Below are 13471 nucleotides of genomic sequence, written 5' to 3'. Positions count from 1 at the left end.
CTATACCGATACTTTTCTTCAAACAGTACTGAACTTTCACCAGAGCTCTGGGGTAATTATTGCTGGCAGTGCGAGGCCCTGGTGGACACTGACGTAAACAGAAATAAGATAATGATTTCATTATGTCTAGCCTCTTTGGACGCAGCCTAGGAAGTAAGACAGCAAGTAATGTGGAAAACATTGACGGAAAGTCAATGTCAGGAGGGCAAAGCCAGTGACTACAGTGTGCTGGGATAAGGGTGCATAATTGGTATCAAGTATTTTAAAATTTGTTTCAAAGGTACTGAATCATTAAATCACAGACGCCAAGACCAGGAAATCTGCTCCATTTATTCTTCTCCCTCAGGAGATGTGTTCTTACAGTAAGCCATAAAGATTCCACAGCCAACATGTTCTTAAAAATGAGCAATTGGATTTGTCGGGTAATGTGAATGTCAAAATATTTTCATAGTACACGTCTACAATTCAGAACTGCATGTAGATCTAAATCTTCTTGCTTAGAATTTTAAGTCTTTGGTGAAAACAGTAAACATTTCACAGTTCCTTTACTATGCACTTACTTCTATATATATGTACTCTTCCCATTTTCCCCATTCAGCTTTTCCACTGCTTGCCATCTTTTGTGTAATCCTCATATAAACTGTGACTGTAGGTCACCTAGTCTTTGCTGTGTCATGGTAAATAGACAGCAATCAGAAGCAATTACAAGCAATGACAATCTTTACTTCTGTTCCTCAAGAACAGAAAAAGAGCTCCAATTCACAGTCCATAGAAATATTCTTTCAAATCATCTTTCCCCTGTCATCACCCCACACCTGCTCCAAAGACTTTTTCTGTCCCAATTCACTCTCAACCTCACTAAAATTCTTGCCATCATTAACTCCCCTCGTGACTCTCTATTTTTTTTGCCCCGTCCTTGCATCTCCAACCTATTCGTTTCTCCTATCCTGGGTGAGGTTTTCCCTCTCCAGTTCACTCTACCTTCTCATGCTATATCCACCTCCCTCCCTAAAATGGATTACCAAGATCTGAGGAAAAGCTCGCACAATGAGCTACCAAAGACAAAGTTCTCTCGTATGGAGATAGATTGTTTAATACTTTTTCTTCTATTACTACCATATCCGGTAACAAGGAAAGGGATAGAGACCCCAATGGACTTGGCTTAGCAGCCGTTATATCTCTTCGAACTGAAAGCATTAACACCAGTTTGAAACTGCTTCTTCTTCCCAACTTACCTTCTAAAAATAAAGTACTTCTTCATCAATTTTTCTCTTAAACTTTCTCTCATTCTCTCTTCTACCTCTACACTTTCATGGCTTTTTGTTTGTTTTTTTGCGGTACACGGGCCTCTCACTGTTGTGGCCTCTCCCGTTGCGGAGCACAGGCTCCGGATGCGCAGCCTCAGCGGCCATGGCTCACGGGCCCAGCCGCTCCGCGGCATGTGGGATCTTCCCGGACCGGGGCACGAACCCGTGTCCCCTGCATTGGCAGGCGGACTCTCAACCGCTCGCCACCAGGGAAGCCCGCTTTCATGGCTTTTTAACCCCATTTCCTCTACCAGCCTGATGGTCTTCCTTGGTTCTGCCTATTTCTCAGGCTTGCTGGTGGTTCCCAAAGGCACAGCTAAGGAATGTTCAAGGCTCTGAGAAATAGAGAATGATTACCCATTTCTCAAAGGAGAAAGGAAAAAGAAAAGCAAGGAAGGAAGAGAGAGAGGAAGAGAGGGAGGGAGGGAGGGAGGGAGCGAGGGAAGATAGATCTTTTGGTCAATAGAGTTAACAGAGCCTTCAACCTGCAGAAACATGGCTTGTATTTTCATTTTTTCCAGAAAATGTTCTGAACAACAAGAGAATGTTTTCTCATCACTCAATCTTTTTTGCTAAGAAACGTAGCCCTTGAGATGTGAAGCAAATAGCTTACAAGACACAGTCTGGGTATCAACATTCATTCCATCCAGCCCCGCGCAGTTGCCTAGTAACCGCTGAGTATACCAGCTCTACTCTAAATCCGATTGGTCTCTGTCCCACCTTCCCAGTATTATAACTCTTCTCCTAGGAGATTCAGACGTTGGGCCAGCAGCAATTCTAATCCAGCTACTAACTGTCTTATTTCCAAGTGAAGATGGTAAAAATGCTCAGATAGTATAAAGAGAGAAAGTCATCAGCTGAGAGAGACAGAGAAGGGGTTGAAGAAGGACCACCAAACTATCATTTCAGCTGAGTTGGCAACTTCACATAAAGCAACCGGCCTTTGAGGATTTATATAAAAACAGGTTTACACAAAACAACTGGATAAAAGAAAGAGAAGCTAGTGACCAGTTATTGTGACCCTGTATTTGACTGATGAGGAACCTAAGGTTCCCACAAGAAAAGTGTTATGTCCAATAGCACACAGAACAACGGCACTGATGGCGGTAGAGCGTAATGATCTCTGATTCTGGTTCTCTTTCCACTGTATCAGATCTTTCAAAAACCATGTCCCCTCAGCTTACAAGTGAGCATTCTGTAAGCAAGCGAAATAGGCAGGGTTTCTTGATCAGTGGATCTAAGAAAGTGCGGGAAGGACAAAGTTAAATGTTTTTCTTTACTGCTAGACTCCTCAGAATTTTTAATATGCTACTGTGCACTGTAAATCTCTAAATGGGAGTATGTTGGGTTTACTCTCTACGCTTCTTTGACCACAGAACAATCCTCCCTGCGTCTTTTTTTTAAAATAACATCTTCTTAAACCAGTAATCCATGAAGTGAACTAGATTTGCAACACATGTATTCTCTTTTGATGGAATCCTCACCACCTACCAGCCATTTTAACCTTGTCATACCAGCAAGAGTTTGCATGTACCCAAACACTTCATACCATCTGGTTGCTTAAGCAATGGTTGGTATGGTACCTACAGATATATGATATGATCTCTCCATCTCCATGGTAACCTCCTTTCTCCAAGCCACCTTCATCTCTTGACTGATTTTTTTTTCTGTAATTTTACTGGCTTTCCTTCTTCTACTTTCGTTCCTCTGAGACATGTTCTCTACTAATTAACCATTGTGGAATTTTAAAAATCTTATCCCCCCTTTAAACCACTTCCCACTACGGCTTCCCAAGATCTTCACCAGGACTATGAGATTCGATGGTCAAACTCCTGCTTCTTTTCTGACCTCGTATTCTACCAACCTTCCTTTTGTTTGCAATGTCACAATCAACTCGTCCTTTTTTTTCCTCCTTGAACATGAGAAACCTATTCTAGCATATGGACCTCTGCCCTTGCTGGTGTCTGTCTACACCCCTCTGTCCCCACATCATCAGTGGCTGATTGCTTCTTTCCCTTCAGTCTCTTCAAGATGTCAGTTTCTTAGAAAATTTTCCTTGTCCAATCTCTATTTCATGCCCCTATTTTATTTTCCTCAAAGTACATAATATTATCTGAAATTATTTTTGTTAATTGTTTACCATCTGTCTCCTCTACAAGGGCTTCAGATGTGTTATTAATTCCTCAAGTTTCAGTACCTAGGATAATTTCTGGCACACAGTAGGTATTCAATAGATACTTGTTAAATAATTTAATGAATACAATAACAACTCTTTGCCTTTCAGGGTTCTTAGAACATGAGCACTATGCCAAAATTGAACAGTTTATTATGTTTATATGTAGTAAAAATATGTATATTAATATATACGAATATTATAACGGTCATTTACTGGGTATAAACAATTACGTATGAAAAGCTAAGCAAGGTTTTGCTAACATCTGAAATATTTTTCCTCTCAAAAATAACAATTATTATTTTAAGAACATCTCAGTTCAAAAGTTATTAGAATATGTTAGTTTGTAAACAATAGACCAAGAAAGGCGTGATTGACAGCGCACTGCACTGCAACTGAGGAGACGGAGTTCTCCATCAACACACACCACTTGCTTTCCGTGATCCGAGGCAAGTCGCTTCCTAGCTCTGAGGCTCAATTTCCTCATTTGTAAAATACAAGAGTGACCAAGTTATATTCAAGACCCATTGAAGGCTGTGCATCCTGACTGCTGAGGTCAGAGGTTTGATTCTAATTTCAATCTTCTTTGACTTTCAGTGATACACTCTCTTTTGGGGGGCTCAGGAAGAAAATTCCCATTTCATCACATTCACAACATAAACCAAGAAATTCCTAGGTTAAGGTGGAGAAGTAACCAACAATTATGGAATAGACTTCTTTTCATTAATTCTAATAATTACTGAGCACGTAGAACCAGACACTGTTTTGTCCTGATAGAGCTTTTGTTATTTTAGTTTATGAGACAGAAAATAAGATATAGAAGTAAAGTGTGCAATAAATAGATAATGTTGGGTGCTAAGGACACAAAATAGAGCATGGAAAGCAAATGAAGACTGCTCTGAACAGGATTAAAATTTTACGTAGAAGGCCAAGGAAGGCATTACTGAGATGGTGATGGTTGAGGAAAGACCTGAAAGGACAGAGAGTGAGCCATGCAGACGTCTAGGGGAAGAACACTGTAGACAGAGGAAACGGCAAGTATAAATGCCTTGGGACGGGAACCTGCCTGGTGCGTCCAATGAACAGAAAGCCAAGTAGAGATGACACCCTGAGGATGGGGTGCCTTCCTTGAGGAGGCATTCTACTCTTAAACCAATAGTCATTTTATGTAGGCTCATTCCAAACAGGTCACTTGAGGAATACCAACATCGACTAAACTAACATTAAAATACCATTCTGTTCAACAGGTTAAAAAGCACTTTTATAGCTATAGCAGCATTTGGAATCACAGTTTTTCTGTGAAAGAGGGAAAAAAGAATGCAGTAAATATTCTAGCAACCAAGGAATGAAATTAGAAGTGAGTCTTCTCACTGTCACTCTCAGGGACCAGTAGGAGAATATGTGCTTCCTATATCCACAACTTTAGGCTCTGTGGTTCTAGAGGTGCTGATGCTCAAAGGGGGACACTTCCAGCAGTAGACACTTCCAGCAGTAGACACTTCCAGCTTTCTTACACAGTAAGAAAGCCACTAAATTTAAAGCAAAGGTGCCACTTGATTACCTGTAGGTTCTGTGTCAATTGACAAACAGCCACAGAAAAAAAGTTTTCGTACTGTCAGGAAGAATTAATCCTGATGGCCGTGAGGTGATAGGATGGCCGTCACTTAAGGGAGACGGGAAGGAATTTGACACCCAGATAATCTACTGGGGCATCTCTTGATACTCTCATGTTCAATTTTAACTCTAAATGGGAAAGTAGAGCAATCACTGCCTGATAAGGGCTTATTAACCAGGGGGCTCAGACCTCTTAGGGATGAGGGTCTAGATCATCCAACACTTAAGAAGTACTGGCTGAAAGAGAATTGTCTAGAGTGGGCTAAAGAGAAGGGAGATGATGAGAATGAGTCACAGCCTCAGGACGGAAAGCAGCAGCTCTGGAGTTCATCCCACTAACCCTTCTCTTGAAAATTTCCTCAGGAAATTTGAACCTAGAATCCTGGAGATGTGGTTGGATGGAATGAACACGTGAGAAGCAAGTGGTTACGAGCAATGCAAGAAGTAGACTATACAAGACATTGCAAAGCTCTGCCTGGACCACTTTCCTGGGCTGTCCAGGACCCAGACCCCAGACTCTCTGAGGCATCAGCTGATGGTTCACTCTGTCCCTCTTCTCTGGAGAACTGTTCTCCGTTGACAAACATGGCCTTGTCCAGGAAATTATGCACACACCCCCATCTGGGGGTAGCTCACAGCCAGTGACTACCTTACACGTGGTACAAAAGGCTGTCCCCTTTGCCTTAAAGAGGGACAACTCTACAGGGCGGTTTATGCTCCAGAGACTCCCCACATCTCCACAGAGCAGAGATTAGACTTTACCTGAGACCACATTGTCGCTCTCCTGCTCCACCTTTCCTTATCCTGCTTCACTCCCTCCCTCATAAGTTTGCCCCTGAATCCCTGTCTGAAGCTCTGTTTCTATAAAACTCATCCTGAGACACAGTAGTAGTATAAACAATTTGGGGGGTGGGGTCTTATATAGATGAAATCAGGGAACAAGAAGTCCCAGGCTGGTACGGCAGCTCCCAAATCATCAGAGACTCAGGCTCCTTCTGTCTTCTTCTCCCCTTTCATCGTCAGCTCATGGCTACTGCCATCACATCCACATTGCAGGGAGAAGAGAAAAAGAAGGGATACCAGCATAATAGTACACCTCACCGTGCTTAGTCCCGACTCAGTGTTCTCATGGAGGGCCTATCCAGTGACTTTTGTCCACGCCAGTGGCCCCCCCAACCCCTGTGTGTAAGAGACACTGGGAAATGCTGACGTTTGGCTGGACACGATGGCACGCACACCCAGGATCAAAGTCTGTTAGAAAGGAAGAAGGAAGGGCAGAGATTCTAGCAGTCTCTGCTACAGGTCCCAACTATGACAGCTGGGCTTGAAAAGGGGATCCAAACCTTGTACAACAGGACTCTCTCATAGACCACCTCACCAGAGGCAAAACTGAGCAAGAAGTATGTGAAGAAGCATAGATACACCTATGCTTCTTAGAAGTAAAGTAGTAACAATACACATATTATTCAGGGGCAGTCTGGGGCCTATTCACATGTTCACATATCCAAATCTTTAGAGAACCCTGGCGGATACAGAGTGGATTGACATATTTTGATCCTGAATCTTTCCTTTAGAAGACATATTTTCTCCCTCTCTGGTTATATGCTCTAGTCTATAAGTAGAAGTTGCAGTACCAAGGCTTAACAAAAATGCCCAGAGCTCCATAGAGCTTATAGTTCATTTATGGTGCAACTTCTAAATGTTTAGATTCATCTGTGGTACAACCAATTATCATATCAGTGAAATCTCTGAAAGAATTATCAGAACCAGTTTACATCTTCCAAAATCACTCAATGGGGGAAATAATCACATTAAAGTTCTGCTGAACCATACAAAACAAAAATGTTAATTCCAAACTGTTTTTTCCCCCCCAAAGGTATATTAAACCTTAAGGAAAATAATTGCTGAAGAGCCTTAGCATATAAAACCTTTTTCTAAATAACTTCCTTGCCATTTCTCTAATTTGGGAATCTTCTGTCTTCTATAATTCCACCTTGTTGGGTCCTAATAATGTGTTCATTCCAAACAGATCACTTAAAGAATAGTCACATTTGGTATAATTCCATTATAAAATCATTTAATTCAGCAAGCAAAATGACTTTTATAACTAAATCACAATATTTTTGTGAAATAGAAAAAATGGAATATAATTAATTTTTTTTAGGACTAAAGGTAAAGTTAACAATTAGGTGACTTGGTAGAGGCCAGATAAATCAGAAAACGAAAACTTCTTGGTTCCTATTTCCATGCTCTGGCCAACAAGATACATTGTCTTTTCCTTTCCTTTTTCTCTTCACCTTACTCTAGGTGGCAGAATCTGCAATGGTCCTCCAGGGTCCATTTTTCCTTTCCTCCTTCTAGTAATAGAACATCCTCAATTTTCACCAGAGATATGGCTGCCCAGATTGAGGTGATATTTCCCATCTCCCTGACAGCTAGGTGTAGCCACTAAATAATTTTGGAAGTGATATGCAAAACCTCCAGTCATGTTCATAGAGATAGAGCTGCTTTCCCTGCATGTTCGTCTCCCACACTGCTGGCTGGGAAATGAGGATTGTAGAAATCCTGGAAGTCTGTGCTCAAGGTCATAGAGAAATGCTACTAGCCTCAGACCACTCACCTCTGAACTTCTACGTGCTATAGAAGGAAACTTCCGTTTTATCTAAGCCCTGTATTGGGTGATCCCTTTTTCCAGCTCCAGATTTCGGTCAATTAGGAGCCTCACTTTAAGGCTGATTTAAAATGAAATGAGTTCAGAAGAGAGGAATGGGACAGCAAGGTAACTAGAAATCCTGTCCCAAGAGAGACTATTTGAAAGACATGGGAATACATAACTTGAGAAAGAAAAGAAAAGGAGATACCAGTGGGATTTCTCTTTATATTCTTTAAGGATCATCATGTAAGAAAATTACCACTCTTGTTCCCACATATTCATATATAAAGATCAATAAATAAAGTTACTTTGCAGAAGCCCAACAGGAACAAATTTCAGCCTCATTAAAGGATGAGCTTTCTCATAATCACAATAACCAAAAGACAAGCAGAAGTACCCTGGGTACTAATGAGTCCCCTGTCACTGGAAAGGACAAGGAAAACTTGACGTGGGAAGATATAGAATACAAGTTGAGGATTCTGACTGAAGTAAGTCCTAATTCTTGCTCTGATAATTATCCGTTGTTGTTTCTTAATATTTATGAGCTAAGTCTTCATTGGAAAAAATGGGGTTACTCTTAATATTTATCTAACAGTTGTAAGTAACAAAATAGAAAATACATGCGACTGCCCAGTGAAGATGCTAGATAACCCTATTTGGTTGGCATATTAAAGTAGGGTTTAATCATTGGAAAGAGTGAAGAATGGTCATGATAAACAGTCCTGCAATTCTGTGATTCTGAAATGTTTACTTCCCTTTCAGCAACATATAAGCATGTTGCTTAATGAAAAAGCTTGGCTAACAAATAAAGTAGGCAAATCATTTCTCCCTCTGTACCAGATGTTTCATGGATAATTAAATTGAGTGACCCTCACTCACTCCCACCTCCCATTCCACACCCACAGGAAGCTCAGAACACTGAAGCATCCTTGTTGGATGGGAGCATTGTAACTCCTGGACAACCCAGAAGTTCTGCCAGCGAAGTTTTCCTAGTTAGACTATTATCTGGTCCAAAACTTTGAGAGAGTAAGAGGTACCTGTGAGGCAAGTAGTATCTGTGACACAGAGGAAATAATACTTGCGAGTCAAGATAGGTGAGTTCTGGTCTAATGACTGACACTCTCTGACTTTCAGATGTTGAACGCATTGGCACCTCTTTAGAATTTGTATCCATGTCTAAAAGACAAGCGGGCTGGGAAAGATAAACTAAGGGTCCTTCCAGGTTCAGAATCCTATTATTTTAATTCAAAGAAGTAAAACAACCCTCTCATTAGAAGCCTGGATCACTCCTACAAGTTTGAAAGCTACTGAAGCCCAGGGTATAGGATCTAGAATAATATCCTGAGGAATTCAGAATGTATAACACTGTCATTAGACATAGAGAGTAAAGTTTTGTGTGCAGATAGAAATAATCCCTTTTCACAAAAGCAATGCAGCCATGAGTAAGGGTATCAGGGCCTTTAAATCTCAGAAGGGTTATATTCTAGGGTGGGGACAAGGCTGTGTTCATACAGAACCAAGAGATACCAGATGATCTCTACTGGGTACTATGGAGAGTGGTTAAGACTATGGCATCTAGAGTGACTCAAACCTGAGTTTAAATCCAAGCCATGCTACACACATTTTTGGTTACTGTGAAGAAGTCATTTCCAGGCCTCACATTCTATCCTTGAAAACAAACCCATCACACTGTTTCCATTTTTTTTTATCACTGACAAATTAGTAATAATTATAAAATTCTTAATACTTTGCCTGGCAATTTACCCACTGGACTCATACCTATTTGAGGGTAGTGACTATGGTTATCTTATTCAACAGTATACTCAGAAGATAGTCTTTATATGGTACATAATAAGTGCTTAAGAAAATTTCATATAAATGATGCCACATGCCCAAAGGTCTACTGAGCTGTCCAGCATGAAGAAAACTTCCTGACCCTCTTCTCCAATTACTCGATCTCTTTTTGACCTGTAGATCAACAAAAAAGACAGTGGCACTGTTCTTTTCCTAGCTCTTTTCTTCAACAACTCACTTTATGTAGTTTAACCATATTTATTGCATATGCATGGCCACTGGGCCCCAAATGAGCGCAAACTGACATCGCTGTTCTTGGTCATATTCAAAGTTTCCTGTCTTATGATCATGGAATTTTAAGATTTTGATTTGTTTTGTGGGGATGGGGGAGTGGTTAATCAGATTCTTCATTTTATTTGGATACTGATAGAGTTTAGCACAGGTCCTATCAACCAGATATGTACTAAAAACCTATAAGAAATTTGATAAGTCATTAGAATTAGGACATAGGCTCTCTAGGTACTATCAGCTCTGTTCTTAGTACACTCAATTTGTAGATATATTTTCTACCTGGCCAATCACTATGAGATTTTTATGCTGGTTTACAGAGCTGGAGTTTTACACAAGCCAATTTACACACATTTCTGCCTTGGGAATCAAGACAGTTATAACCATAATACCAAAAGATTACTTTTTAAATAATCAACATCATTATAATTATTTGGCCAACAAAAAGGGACACTTTCAAAGTAGGAGACTTTTATAGCCAGGATATTTTTAAATATGAATCCCAAAAAGATAATTTCATAGAAGAATGAACAATGTGTTCTACTAAAAAATAGCAATTTGTTGACAAATTCTGCACATAAATAATGGACATTATGCAAACTAACTTGGCTTTGCTGTTTCCAAAATCTTTTTGCAAAACTTTAGAATTTGTTTCATATCATTGAAAATATTGACAAAGTCTATTTATTTTTTCCAAAATAGAATTGAAATTGTTTATATTATTTTTAATTCCTATAAAATTGTACTTGTACTGATAGCTAACATTAAGGCCAATTCCTTTAGTGAAAATACAGAAATACTTTCTTATCATCTTGACCTATGCATGCTGCTCAATGTAACAGCCATTAGCCACTTGTAACCACTGGGCACTTGACATGTGGCTAGCAAAACCAAGGAACTGAATTTTGAATTTTATTTTTTTTTTGTTTGGTTGGGTTTTTTTAGTAGTTGATTTACAATATTATATTAGCTTCAGGTGCACAGCATACTGATTTAGTATTTTTATACGTTCTACTTAATTAAAAGTTATTATGAGATAGTGACTATAATTCCCTGTGCTATGCAATATATCCTCATCGTTTATCTATTTTACACATAGTAGTTTATATTTAATTTTCAAACTTTTTAATATAATTTTAAAGGTTACTTTCCATTTAGTTATTACAAAATATTGGCTATATTCCCTGTGCTGTATAATACATCCCTGTAGCCTATCTTATACACAATAGTTTGTATCTCTGACTCCCCCATCCCTGTATTGCCCCTCGCCACCCCCACTGGTAACCACTAGGTCTGTTCTCTATATCTGTGGGTCTGCTTCTATTTTGTTATATTCACTACTTTGTTGTTTTTTTGATTCTACTTCTAAGTGATATCATATAGTATTTGTCTTTCTGTCTGACTTATTTCACTTAGCATAATGCCCTCAAGTCCATCCACGTTGCTGTAAATGGCAAAATCTCATTATTTTTTATGGCTGAGAGGTATTCCACATCTTTTTTATCCGTTCCTCTGTCGATGGACACTTAGACTGCTTCCAGATCTTGGCAACTGTAAATAATGCTGCTATGAACATTGAGGTGCATGTATCTTTTTGAATCGGTGTTTTTGTTTTTTCCAGATATATGCCCAGGAGTGGGATTGCTGGGTCATATGGTAGTTCTATTTTTAGTTTTATGAGGAACCTCCATACCATTTTCCACAGGGGCTGCGCCAATGTACATTCCCACCAACAGTGCACAATTTCATTTTATTGCTGTCAATTTATAAACTAAAGCAATGTAAAATATTTTCCATTTAACCTAACTTTATGATTTCAGTAATACTACATTCCTCTTTAACTCTTATAAATTTAGCATCTGTATGGAGCTGTACTGAAAGAATAAACGCACCAGATTTCAAAGACTTAGTAAACAAAAATAGAAAATATCTATTAATTTTATGTTGATTATTTGCTGAAATGGTAATGTTTGGATATGTTGGCTTAAATAAAATATAGTATTAAAATTATATTTCCCTATTTCTTTTTACATTTTTTTATGTGACTACTAGAAAAATTTTAATTATGAAGGTAGTTAATATTATATTTCTACAGAACAGTACTGATCTTGCAAGTTGAAAATATCTACCTACTCAAATGCCACTTCCTGTAATGGTAGTGATGCTTATATGTTACTAACTCTGTCACATCTAACATTTGTAAACACTGGACAAAATAGGTCTGGAGGGCAACAAAAAGCAGGAAGAGGGAAAAAAAAAAAAAAGGAGGGAAGTTGGCCCTTGACAGAAGGAAACTTCCCTGGATAAGATTCACCTTTATTAAACTTCGTACCTGTGGGCATTTTCTAATGAGCAGGGAATTGGATGGAGAAAATATAAGCAGAATTATCATAGTCATAATGAATTAAGAAGTCAGATGATGGAGTTTAGGGCTGCCAGGGCAGCTAGAAAGTGAAGGGGAAAATCTAGGAAAGGAGGAAATCCTTAAATCTGAATAAAAATACCAATCAAATCCTTGGCTTACTTGTGAACAACTGCCTGGGAAATACCAAGATTCACGGTATGAAACATTAGCTGTAACGATGTTTCACTCAGAATATGCAGCATAAAATAATAAATTAGTACACTCACAAAGAAACAAGAAAATTTAATCCTGAGTCAAGAGAAAAAGCAGTCAATTGTTACTGAACCTGAAATATTCAAGATGTTGGAATTAGCAGGCAAGGACTTGAAAATATCTATTAAATCTATGTTTCAGACTATAAAGGATAATGTATCATAATGAATGAAAAGAAAGTAAAACTAGGCAGAAAAATGAAAACTGAATGAAAGAATAAAATAAAAATTTTAAAACTGAAAAGTAAAATATTTGAAATGAAAATCTCCTTGAAAAGTCTCTAGAAACAGACTGGAGATAGCAGAAAGGAGGGATATGTGAAATTGAAGATAGATTATCTTCTAAATATTATTTTCTGAAGATAGAATATCAATATGTTATCCAATGTGAAGAATGGAGAAAATAAAGATTAAAACTAAATGAATGAAACTTCTGAGACTTATGTGAAAATATCAAGTGATATAAAATATATGTAATGGCGTCCATACCAATAACACAACTAAAACATTTGTGAACATTCCTAAAACCCGCTGGCTTTTTTGAAAGTCACATGGCAAACGCCACCTCCACAAAATGACATAGTACAAGAAGGGCAAGGATTCCGTACATGCCCAGGGCAAATGACATTATGACAGGAAGCAGAGTGGCTGTGGTGGGCTAAGATATTTTAGAAAAAGTCTAGAACTCTAAAGGAGATTGTGCTGAGACTTGAATGCACTGAGACTGCAGATCCAAGATAACGTGGGCTAGTAAGAGATGCAAGCATTGTGAGCTGCGAGGAGACGAGAGAAAGGGGCAAGCGATCTACTTCTAGCTTCATCTTTTGTTTCAGTATGAAGACAATAATATAAATATATATTTTAATATTATAAAGCAATATAATATATATGGTAGAGAGAGAAGAGAAAAAACAAGACAGAAAAAAAGAAAGAGGGGGAGTGGAAGTAGTCGAATATTCCTTAAACTTGGTCGGGGGGAAACAAATGTGCAGATCCAAGAAGCTCATCAAATCCCAGTTATGATAA

The 13471-nt window shown here is 38.7% G+C and overlaps 1 long non-coding RNA gene and 1 pseudogene across 1 annotated transcript in view; one reads left to right on the top strand and one right to left on the bottom strand.

Annotated features, from left to right (window-relative positions):
- Nucleotides 1-13471, bottom strand: part of LOC141278348 (uncharacterized) — a 400162-nt gene that overhangs the window by 253997 nt on the left and 132694 nt on the right. The gene's annotated exons all lie outside the window — the stretch shown is intronic.
- Nucleotides 12918-13260, top strand: LOC109548227 (large ribosomal subunit protein eL42-like; annotated as a pseudogene).

Source organism: Tursiops truncatus, chromosome 3 (assembly GCF_011762595.2).
Source record: "Tursiops truncatus isolate mTurTru1 chromosome 3, mTurTru1.mat.Y, whole genome shotgun sequence".
In the NCBI taxonomy this organism is placed as follows: Eukaryota; Metazoa; Chordata; class Mammalia; order Artiodactyla; family Delphinidae; genus Tursiops; species Tursiops truncatus.
The sequence above is the reverse complement of the archived record's forward strand: the minus strand, read 5'-3'. Positions and strand labels throughout refer to the sequence as shown.